Raw genomic sequence first — 11,297 nt, 5'->3', positions numbered from 1 at the left:
ATATCTTGCCAACTTTACCGAACTCATTTTTATTTAAAACCTGAGTGAACACCTTTAAGGAAGGTCCGTGTACAGATCTGGTAATTGGATTTTCCGTTCTGAAACGGGTATTGAAAAACAAAAAACGAGTGGTTATTTGATTTTCGTTTTAAAATACAAAAATTAAAAAGGAAATACAAGGCGTTTTTCCTTGTCGTGGTCAAAAAGGGATGTACGAAATTTTAAAAATGCTTTGATTTTCATTTTATATTTAGAATTTAAAAAAATCAGCAAGAGACAGAAACGAAAAAAGGTCATTTTTTTTTTCATTTTCTGAGACCGGAAGTGGTCATCAGCAAGTGTGGAGCCAAACGACAAGATTCTCAGAGGGCGGAGCCAGAGAGCAGTGATTGGTCAGACCATAGATATTATAGAAGACAGCGCGCTAGCGTATCTAGTCTGCTATATATATCTATGGTCGGCACGTCTGGTAGCATCTCTGGCTGGTGTTGATCTTGTTTTTGGAGTAAAACACGGTAAGAAGATAAATGCTTCTAACCAGTAGCGTTGTTTTGTAGTACGTTAAGTCAGCGACTTGTGAAGATTTGTGTTTTGTCGTGTTTGAGCAGTTGGTCCGGACGCGTTAGCTAGCTAAGCGGCTAAGTTAGCTAGCGGGCTAATTACCACAGGTGGCTAACTTACCGCTGAACACCTGTGTTAGTTGCTGCCGCAGCTGTCCTCATTATTAGAATAATCTTCTCAACCTGTATTTCTCTGCTGTGTATTTTAGCTTTTAAAAAAGTTATTTTACTTTAAGGTTAACTGAAACCCGTTGAGCTGCACTGAAGTTTAACATTCAGCTGCTTTGAATTAAACCGCCCTTAACATTGCGCAACATCACCTCTCTGAATCTCTATAATTTCATTAAATTCCTTCTCTCTTCCACTGCTCAAGTTCAATCCAGTATATAAAGTGACATTAATAGTGAATAAACTAACAACCAGCTATTGTATTTATTTATTATTGCATGTATTTGTAGTAAAATATGAGTTGAAACATCCTACTTTTGGATCTAGAGCTGCACAAGCCGTTCATTTTCAGTCACCTGACTCCCCTTTTTATGTGAGGTTGAAGCAGAAAGTCTGAGTTAACAAAGAATGTTGTTTATAATTTGTGATGCCTGTTATCTCTGACTGAGGCTTTAGTTTTTTTTGAGCCGATTTACACGTAGAAACTTTCTCTGTAGCTCAGAGGACAGGCTGCTTTTTACACAACCTTGTAAGAGAACGTCTGTCAATGCTTTCAGCAGAATTTAGAAACACAACACTCCCCAACATATTTTGAGGCTGTGAGGTTGAACGTTTGAGAGTCTATTATTCATTCATTTCATTCATTCATTTATTTATTTTTAAAATGGGACAATTTGTATTAATGTACATTTCCATGTAAATATGAGACATTGTAGCCATACGGCTAATTTCCATCTCAAGTCCCATTGGCAGATCAAAAGTAGAGAACAACATAAGACCATAACTGAACAAAGACACACACACACACACACACACACACACACACACACACACACACACACACATATATATATATATATATATATATATATATATATATATATATATATATATATATATATATATATATATATATACACACACACACAATAAAAGAAAACATTTACTGGTCATAACAGACAAAAGCTGAGATATCGAGGCAGCTACCAAGCAATAATTAATTAACATTTACACATGATTATATTGCAAATATCTCTGTTGTTATTCATGTGTTTGTGGTCTTTCTGTTTCTAGGTGGAAGCTGAATTAGTGAGGATGACTCCTGCTCCTGTCATCTCTAAGCTCCTCACACATCTTTACCTGCACATGAGGAAAATCACTCCTGTAGAATGCAGGTATGTTTGTCATTATTATAAAAAGATGTTGCCTGGTGACCTGCCAGAAGGTCACTAGGCAACATCACTACAGACACTACAGAGTCAGCCAAAATAATGTTTACACACATCAGGAAAAGAAAAACTTGCATAAATATTTCAATACCAATTTTATTCAGACATCACGAGATTAATAAAAGTTATCTTTGGCCTCTACAATTACAAGAGATGCTCAAAGTGGTGGCCACTGGCTTCCAGACATTTCTGTTGTGTTGTAGACGTCACTTGTTGATGCTCCATTCATGAGGGTAGCGCCATCTGTTGGGAAAACATCGTACAACAGGACACAGAGTTGTCATGATTTGATCAAACTTAGAACGAGGAATCTATATGTATAGAAGTACTTATACAAATGAAATATTTATAAAAGTTTTTCTTTTCCTGATGTGTGTATACATTATTTTTGGCTGACTCTGACTCTGTGAACTTAATGAGAACAAAACTGTCATTTAATTGTTGCTCTGGAAGCTTCTTTAGTGAAAACCAGCTGGTGTTCTGCTTTGAAACAAACTACTGTTGAGGTCTGTGTTTTTAGGTTTAACCCCACAGTTTCTGAATGAACTGATAGTGGTTTTTTTTTTCCTGATCAATGTGGACGTTATAATTGATGGTAACATTTACTGATCATATAATCAGCATGACAATATAACAGTATAACATTCTGACCACCTGACTAATACTGTGTTGGTCCCTTTATGCTGCTAAAACTCCTCTGACCCAGTGGTTCATCAGAACCTCTGGGGATGTCCTGTGGATTCTGTGGATCCTGTGGGTTGCAGGGTGGGTCCTACCTAGACCAGGCTGATCCTGGACCATCCCACAGATGCTCAATCAGATCTGGATGTGGGGAGTGTGGAACCCAGGTGAACAGCTTAGCTCTGTCGTGTTCCTCGGATCACTCCTGAGCAGTTTGAGTTTGTCCTGCTGAGGGTGGCAGCTGGCATCAAGGACTGCTGTTGCCATGGAGACTAGGGGGTTGTTTGTCCTGCAGTGTTTAGGTGGTGGTACATGTCAAACATCCACATGAATGTCAAGGTTTCCCAGCAGAACGTTACATTAGAACAAGATGATGGATGTTGTTCTCTTCAGCTGTCAGTGGTCAGAATGTTGTGGCTGATTGGTGGATCTGTCTGCCGTCACTCTGACATCCAGAGTTATACAAAAGTGTAGTATGTGTGCAGTGCAGAAGAGATTTACTTTATTGTATGCAGTTTTTTGTTTTTTAAGGGAGAGCATTTTTTTTTTATCCACCTGAAGAAGATCTAATCTTTCCCTTCAAAGGATAGTTATTGTTAATACGGCTTCCATAGTGGTCCCATCAGAGAAAATCATATCCATATACAGATTTTTATTAATTCCAGAGCTGGATCAGTAAAGATTCTAATAAGAACTACATCAGATAATTCTTTGTTGCAGTTGGAATTTTGCAGCCTGAGAGGTGGTTGGGAAGGTTTGCAGTTCTTTTTTTAGCAATATGTTATAATAAGGATAAGGATAAACTTTATTGATCCCACAGTGGGGAAAGTTCACCGTTACAGCAGCTCCAAAGAAAAAGTATACAGGCAGTTCAGGAATAGATAAGAAAAAGAAACACAGTGCACAAGTTGCAGAAAAAACATTATATACAGATGATTTTTTTTCTTCTTCTTAAATATGTAGAAGATTATATACAAGAGGATGAGGTATCGGTTATTGCACTGATGAGGTATCAGTTATTGCACATAAGTAGGAGGATGCGTGTCTAAAATGGGGGAAGAAAAAAAAGTGCAGCAGTAAACAGTACACGGTGGAGTTTATAGTGTGGCATTGTACAATCTAGCAGATGCTGGAATAAACGACCTGCAGAAACGTTCCTTCTTACACCTAGGGTGAACCAGTCTGTTGCTGAAGGCGCTTCTTAAGGAGTTCACAGTCTGATGCAGAGGGTGGGAGGTGTTTCTGATGATAGAAGACAGTTTGGCCAGAGCCCTCCTCTCTCCCACCACCTCCATGGAGTCCAGGGATCAGCCACAGACTGAGCTGCTCTTTTAATCAGTCTGTTGAGTCTGTTCTTATCACGCTCAGAGCATCCTCCTCCCCAGCACACCACTGCATAGAAGACCATGGATGCCACCACAGTGTCATAAAAGGTCCTCAGCAGTGTCCTGCTCACACCAAATGATGCGAGTCTCCTCAGCAGGTATAGACGACACTGACCCTTCTTATACAGAGAGTCACTGTTATCTGTCCAGTCCAGTTTGTTATTTAGGTGAACACCCAGGTACTTGTAGGTCCTCACTCTCTCAATGTCAAGTCCCTGGATGTTCAGTGGTGGAGTGTTTGAAGGTTTCCTGTGGGAATCGATCACCATCTCCTTTGTCTTGCTGGCGTTCATTTGGAGGTGGTTCTGCTCACACCAGTAGACAAAGTCCATGATGACCTTCCTGTTCTCACAGTCGTTCCCCTCTGACGTGCATCCTATGATGGCAGTGTTATCAGAGAACTTCTGGAGATGACAACTGTCTGTGGAGTAGCGGAAGTCTGATGTATAGAGGGTGAAGAGGAAAGGTGAGAGTACTGTACCCTGAGGGGCTCCTGTGCTGCAGACCACCACATCAGACACTCAGTCCCCAGGTTCAGACTCCCCCTTTTTGCCCTTGCCCTGCCCTGATATGGTCTGGAGTCCTCTCCAGACCTCTCTTGTGTTGTTGTTGTTCTGCAGCTGATCCTCCATTTTCCTCCTGTAGCTGGCCTTGCACTCCCTGATCTTTCTCTTAAAGTCCCTCTGTACCCTCCTCAGATCTTCACTGTCACCAGACTTAAAGGCCCTCCTTTTCTCCAGCAGCAAGGCTCTCAGCTCAGGAGTCACCCATGGCTTATTGTTTGAGAAACACCGTACCCTCCTAGTGGGTACGATGGTTTCTACACAGAAGTTTATGTATTCTGTGATGCAGTCCGTTAAGCTGTCAATGTCCTGTCCATGCAGCCCACAGAGCACCTCCCAGTCTGTGGTGGTAAAACAGTCTTGGAGTGCCTCACTGGCCTCCTCAGACCACTGCTTCACACACTTTTTGGTTGGGGGTTGTTTTTTCACCAAAGGTGTGTAAGCAGGGAGCAGATGGACCAGGTTGTGGTCTGAGCGGCCAAGCAGGGGGAGGGGGGAGCAACTGTAGGCATCTGCTGTGTTTGTATAGAGCAGATCCAGAGTTTTGTTGTCCCTGGTGGGGCAGTCCACGAACTGATGGAAGGTGGGGAGAGTGGCAGCCAGGGAAGCATGGTTAAAATCCCCGGTGATGAGGAAGAAGGCTTGAGGATGCGTTGTCTGTAACCGTGAAACCACACTGTGGAGGAGCTCACAGTTGGCCGAGGGATGGATGTACACCGTTACTGCAGTAACATGTGAAAACTCCCTCGGCAGGTAGTACGGCCGGATGCTAACAGCTAACAGCTCAGTGTCCCTGGTACACCGCTGCTCCTTGATATAAATGTCTACACATCTACCTGGTCTACTCTAGTAATAAACTAGAGAAGAAGAAGTCTGCTTCCAAACTGCAGGGGGCAGTGTATCTCAAACACACGTCTACCTTGTCTACTCTGGTACTAAACTAGAGAAGAAGAAGTTTGCCATACACCAATTAAAACATGGCATTTTACCGAATAAAAGCACTTCAGCAGTTACTTTTAATTTTACGCCATGAATACTTCATAACCCGGTTACCACGGTTATCTCTGTGATGAATCGTATAAGTGCACGTATTTGTAGACTTCAGCTACGAGTAGGTCCTGGCCCTCCGCCATGTTTTTCCGCGCGGCTCCGTCCACGTTGGTTAGAAAAATGTGGAGGTGCACGGAGCAGAAATTTACCGTACGGAAAGGCCGCACAAGGGGGCGTGGGTGCAAAAATGGCGCAATTTTTCCGCACGGACCTCGCGGACGCGGCAAGCATAAAACAAGCTTTAGCGCGGCTAGCTCATCCGTCTTATTTAGGAGAGACCTCACGTTTCCAGTGATGACAGATGGAAGATCTTTATTGTCATTGTACATGAAATTATCTGCAAACCCGCAAAGTGTATCAGTCTGAGGTATCTAAAAATAAATAAGTAAAGAAAAATGCTTGTAAAGCCAATAATAAACAGAAAATTTTGAGGGAATATTCTAAAAAGGAAAGAAAAGCTCCATTCTCACTCCTCTCAGGATAAACTGTCATTAAAATTTACTTTACATTTAGTTCAACATGAGATAAAAACATTTACTTTCATTACTGATGTCAAGTTTTAATAAAGTTCATGCTACTTTTATAAAATGATGAAAGTGAATAGATTGTATTTCTGTGATCTGTGTTTGATTTCTGTCTTTTCTCCTGTCATCCAGATGTTCAGAGGGAGATGATGCCACATCTGGTCCAGCTGATGGAAGGTCTTGAAGTTCTCTGACTGGCCTCGACTGAAGATGGTCGTCTCACTGGATTTAAGGTTCAGATGCTCAGTAACAAACTCCACCAATGTGCTAACAGGGAAGCTTTAGGTTTATTAAATGTTGCTATGAAGGTATCGCTGTTTTTCTTTGTGAATGCAATGTGCTCCAACTGAAACTTGAATTAGAACTTAGAAGTAAATCCTTCCATCTGTAAGGATTTAGTTGCATTAATAACCTCATAACATTCTAATTTTTATTTCAGTCTTGGCTGGAAATAGAATCTCTGTATTGATTCAGGTAAAACCTGAACTTCACAGCATGTTGGAGCAAAACAACCAGATGAAAACTGTGATGGTGTTGGATTGTCAGACCGTAATGTTGCAGCTCAAAGCAGCTTTTCTATCTCAGTTCATTCTGACATTCAGCTATGAATCAACACAGCAGATGGTGATCCATGCTGTGGAAGTCTCACATCTCCTGATTTAATGGAGCTGCTTTGCACTTTTTACACTGTTTATTCACCAACACTTTATTTAATAAAAGTCCCATCTAGTTTTTATGAGGAATGTGATGTTTTAATTTCTCTGTGAATAACTGCAGTCTAATGCAACAGCTGGAGTTGTAACATCTGTCCTGATATTGATCATGAAGTATTGATCAGAATACTTATGGTTAGCAGTCATCCCTGAAGTTTTACATTAAAATCTTTACTTGTGTTGTGAACTTTGGTAAGAAGCAGAAACGTTAGCGTTGCCATGGATACATGAGTGTTAAATTCTGTCCATGTTTCCATTTTGGGAAATGCAGTCCAGTTCCAGAATGTGGAGGAATTTAGTCTCACAATCACAGACAACAAATATTATCTGGAAGTCGGGTTATTGTTGTTTATCAGCACAATACAAAAAGATTGATGTTAGAAATACGACCTGATCAAAATCTTAAGACCAGTTGAAAAATAGCTAGAATTTACCTTTTGCACATTTGGATCTTAATGAGGTTTTAAGTAGAGCTACAATATGAATTGTAGAGATACAATATTGAAAACAACAAGTAAACTGAAATAGGCTGTTTATCAGCTGATCAAAAGTTTAAGACCATCGCTCAAAAAATTACAAAAAACTCTCCAAACCAGAACAAAAAATGTTCTCAGTAGGACTCAGTAATGAGTAGCTCCACCGTTCTTGTTAATCACTTCAAAAATTCGTTTGGGCATGCTTGATGCGAGTGTTTCCAGGAGGCTGGTGGGAACATTGCTCCAAGTGGTGAAGATGGCTTCACGAAGGGCATCAACTGTCTGGAACTGATGGCCATTTTTATAAACTTCCCTTGCCATCCATCCCCAAATATTCTCTATGGGATTTAAATCAGGGGAACATGTGGGATGGTCCAAAAGAGTGATGTTATTCTCCGTGAAGAAGTCCTTGGTCAAGTGAGCATTGTGAACTGCAGCATTGTCCTGTTGAAAAACCCAGCTGTTACCACACAGACGAGGGCCCTCAGTCATGAGGGATGCCTGCTGCAACATCTGCACGTAACCAGCCACCGTTTGACGACCTGCACCACCTGAAGCTCCAGTGTTCCACTGAATGAAAAAGCACCCAGATCATGATGGACCCCCCTCCACTGTGCCAGGTAGAAAACATCTCAGGTGGGATCTCCTTGTCATGCCAGTAACGTTGGAAGCCATCTGGACGGTCAAGGTTACATTTTTTTCTCATCAGAGAATAAAACTTTTTTCCACCTTTCAATGTCCCATGTTTGATGCTCCCTGGCAAAGTCTAAACAGGCAGTTTTGTGGCGTTGTGGGAGACGAGGTCTTTGAATTTGTTTTTTGGTTTTGAAACCCTTTTCCCCCAGATGCCGTATGATGGTTATTGCGCTGCAGTCGGCACCAGTAAGGGCCTTAATTTGGGTTGAGGACCGCCCTGCGTCTTGACGGACAGCCAATCGGATCCTCCGGCTCAGCGCAGGTGTAATTTTTTTGGGTCTACCACTTGACTTTTTTGTTCCATAATGCTCAGGATCTTTCAAAAAATTTAGAATGACTGTCTTACTACGTCCAACCTCAGCAGCAACGACACGCTGCGAGAGGCCTTGCTTATGCAGCTCGACGATCCGACCACATTCAAGAAGAGAAAGCTTCTTAGCTTTAGCCATCAGGAGGGCATGACCATGTGAATGCCTGACAGAAGATGAGAATTTTGAGCAGATTTGGGCTTTTATAGCCTGTGGTCTTAAACTTTTGATCAGCTGATAAACAGCCTGTTTCAGTTTACTTGTTTTCAATAAATTACTTTTTCAAAGTGCTTTTTGTCTCACTCCCCCTTCTTGCTTTTGCATATTGTAGCTCTACTTAAAACCTCATTAAGATCCAAATGTGCAAAAGGTAAATTCTAGCTATTTTTCAACTGGTCTTAAGATTTTGATCAGGTGTTTATTCCAGTTAAGACTCTAGAATATCATGATTTATGTAAATTGACCTCAATAATATGAATGTTCAGGTTAAGATTGTGCAGTGGTATTTATTATGTAAGTTTAGCTGATTAAAGTTTATGACTCTGCACTAAAATATTATTTAAATTTACACCATTATTATAATATTTAGGGTCAGACCCTACAGTATTGAGATTAAGAAATCAAATATTCAATAAAATGTAAATACACTGAACTCATTTGGATATATTTAAGTAAGACTCTACAATATTATTTGACGCAAATCTATCTAAATCAAAGTTTTAATAATTTTCATGCCGAACATTTACTGGACTGATTTAAACATTAAAATCACTCCTTTCTAATCCTCTGCTGTATGTTCAAACCTGAGGCCTTAAATAGAAACACACAAGTATCTGATTGAAGGAACTTCTGCAGAGTCCTGGTTCCAACATGATGATAGAATTATAGACAAACTTGAACAAAAGCTGCCTGAGAGTTTACAGGTTTTTATGTTAGATTTCTTCAGTAATTTAATGAGAGTTATCAGCAAAAATCAGGTATTCATTTGATGAACTTCATTTCCTAAAACATCCAGAATTGGAGCTCATATCTTTGGCAGCTGTAAAGTTTCTGCTCCTTCAAAGTTCACAACACAATGAATGAATTCCTAAAACACTCTCAATGCTGGAGAGCGTTTGTGATGCTGAAGCAGTGACCAGTTTTTCTGTTTCTTCTCTGGAGATGCACAATGAGGGACGTCTGCAGAGACTGAGAAAGAGTCTCACCACATCCTTACATGAGGAAAAAGACTTTATTGAAGACTACAATGAGAAAAACTATCAGACAGCAGATTGCTGCATTCAAGGTGAGCTCTGAACATTTGATCTGGAACAGGAATTCAATAACGGCAGCATGAGCTTCATTTCAGTCTGTAGCTGCTGAATTCATGGATGAATCATCTGGCACTAGAGAGGAAGACGATCAAACATCCACGTCAGCTGATGGAGGTCCAAGAGTCTCACCGAACAAACAACCGACAGAGTGAAGACCTCGAATCTGATTGGACGGCCTCCTATTCAGCCACATGTGTGAACAAATGCCTCTAAGCTGATTTGTTTTCTAAAATAAATCTAGTTTGAGTCCTAATCTATGCCTGTGTGTTTGCTTCTTTACACTGCTGTTAACAGTTTAGGCTGTTAGATTGTTCCAGATAAGACAAGTACAAGATTCTTCAGAGCCGTTCTACCACGAGCCTGACAGGAAGAACTCCAACAGCTACTGAATGTTCCTGTGGTCCCCTCAAGGCTACAGGAGGAGCCCTATGAGGATGAGCCGGTCCACCTGATGGTGGCCAGTCGCTGCGGTTCAAAGCCAACACCGACTACGTAGACTTCTACTGGACCACACGGAGGCCTTCAAACCGGACCAACAAGTTCAGCGACTCCCCGACTCGTGGGTCTGAGGACGCCGCTGAGCCTCGGTCCAGCCGGCCTCCTGTCTGTGGATGTTTGAGTGCTGAGAGGTTTGTGGATGGATGTGAACGTTCTGTGTTGAAACAGCAGCTTTGGACTCAGTAACGCCGGGAAAAAACAAGAGCTCCTTTATTTGTGACTTCCACTAAAAAAAACTGAAGAAAATAAGTTTTCCAGGGTTCTGACTGATAACAGATTATTAAATAATGAAAGTAATCATTTAAATATTCCTTTAAACGATCAGTTTAGGTCTACATTTCCTTTACACTGGCTTCTTGGTATATGTACAAGTATTTTGGGTGGAATATACCATTAAGCCCAATGTTCAAGGGTTCTTCTGGGAATATACCATTAAACCAACCTTTTAGGTAAATGTTCCAGGATGTTGGGTAGAATATACCATCAGATCAACCTTTTAGGTCTACATTGGAAGATTTTAGAGTAGAATATTACTCCAAACCATCCTTTAGGTCTACATTTAAGGTGGAATACTCCTTCACACCAAGATTTTCTGGTCTACATTGAAGGATTTTAGGTGGAATATTCCTTTGAACGAACTTTTTAAGTTTATGTTCAAGGATGTTGGGTGGAATATACCATCAGACCAACCTCCAAGGTCTACAGTAGTGAATTTTAGGTAGAATATACCGTTAAACTCACCTTTTAGGTCTACATTGGAGGATTTTAGGTGGAATTTTCTTCCAAGCCGTCTTTTAGTCTACATGTAAGGATGTTTAGGATGGTATATTCTTCCAAACCAACTTCTCAGGTCTACATTTCAGGTGGAATATTCCTCCATACTAACTTTTTTGGTCTACATTGAAGGATTTTTTCTAAACTACCCTTTCGGGTCTGTATCTAAGGATTTAGGTGGAATATTCCTTTTAACCAGCCCCTCAGGTCTCTTTGAGGATTTCGGATGGAATACTCGGTTAAACCAACATTTTAGGTGCATGTCCAAGGATTTTTGGTGGAATGTTCCTTTAAGGTGGATGTTTGAGGACCTTGTAGGTGGAATACTTCCTGAAACCAACCTTTTAGATCAACATTCA

General features: G+C 40.8%; 1 long non-coding RNA gene across 2 annotated transcripts; it reads left to right on the top strand.

Moving 5' to 3' along the window:
* LOC129350144 (uncharacterized) lies at nt 1-9,919 on the top strand. Of its 2 annotated transcripts, XR_008603447.1 has the most exons (4): nt 8-515; nt 1,803-1,903; nt 6,293-9,638; nt 9,702-9,919. It is a non-coding gene; the product is annotated as an uncharacterized LOC129350144 (long non-coding RNA). The 2 variants fall into 2 exon arrangements; XR_008603436.1 differs by having other exon boundaries at nt 1-515; nt 6,293-9,919.
* The last annotated feature ends 1,378 nt before the right edge of the window (nt 9,920-11,297 follow it).

This window comes from Amphiprion ocellaris, chromosome 1, assembly GCF_022539595.1.
Source record: "Amphiprion ocellaris isolate individual 3 ecotype Okinawa chromosome 1, ASM2253959v1, whole genome shotgun sequence".
Classification (NCBI taxonomy): Eukaryota; Metazoa; Chordata; class Actinopteri; family Pomacentridae; genus Amphiprion; species Amphiprion ocellaris.
This window is presented reverse-complemented; position numbering and strand designations above follow the sequence as displayed.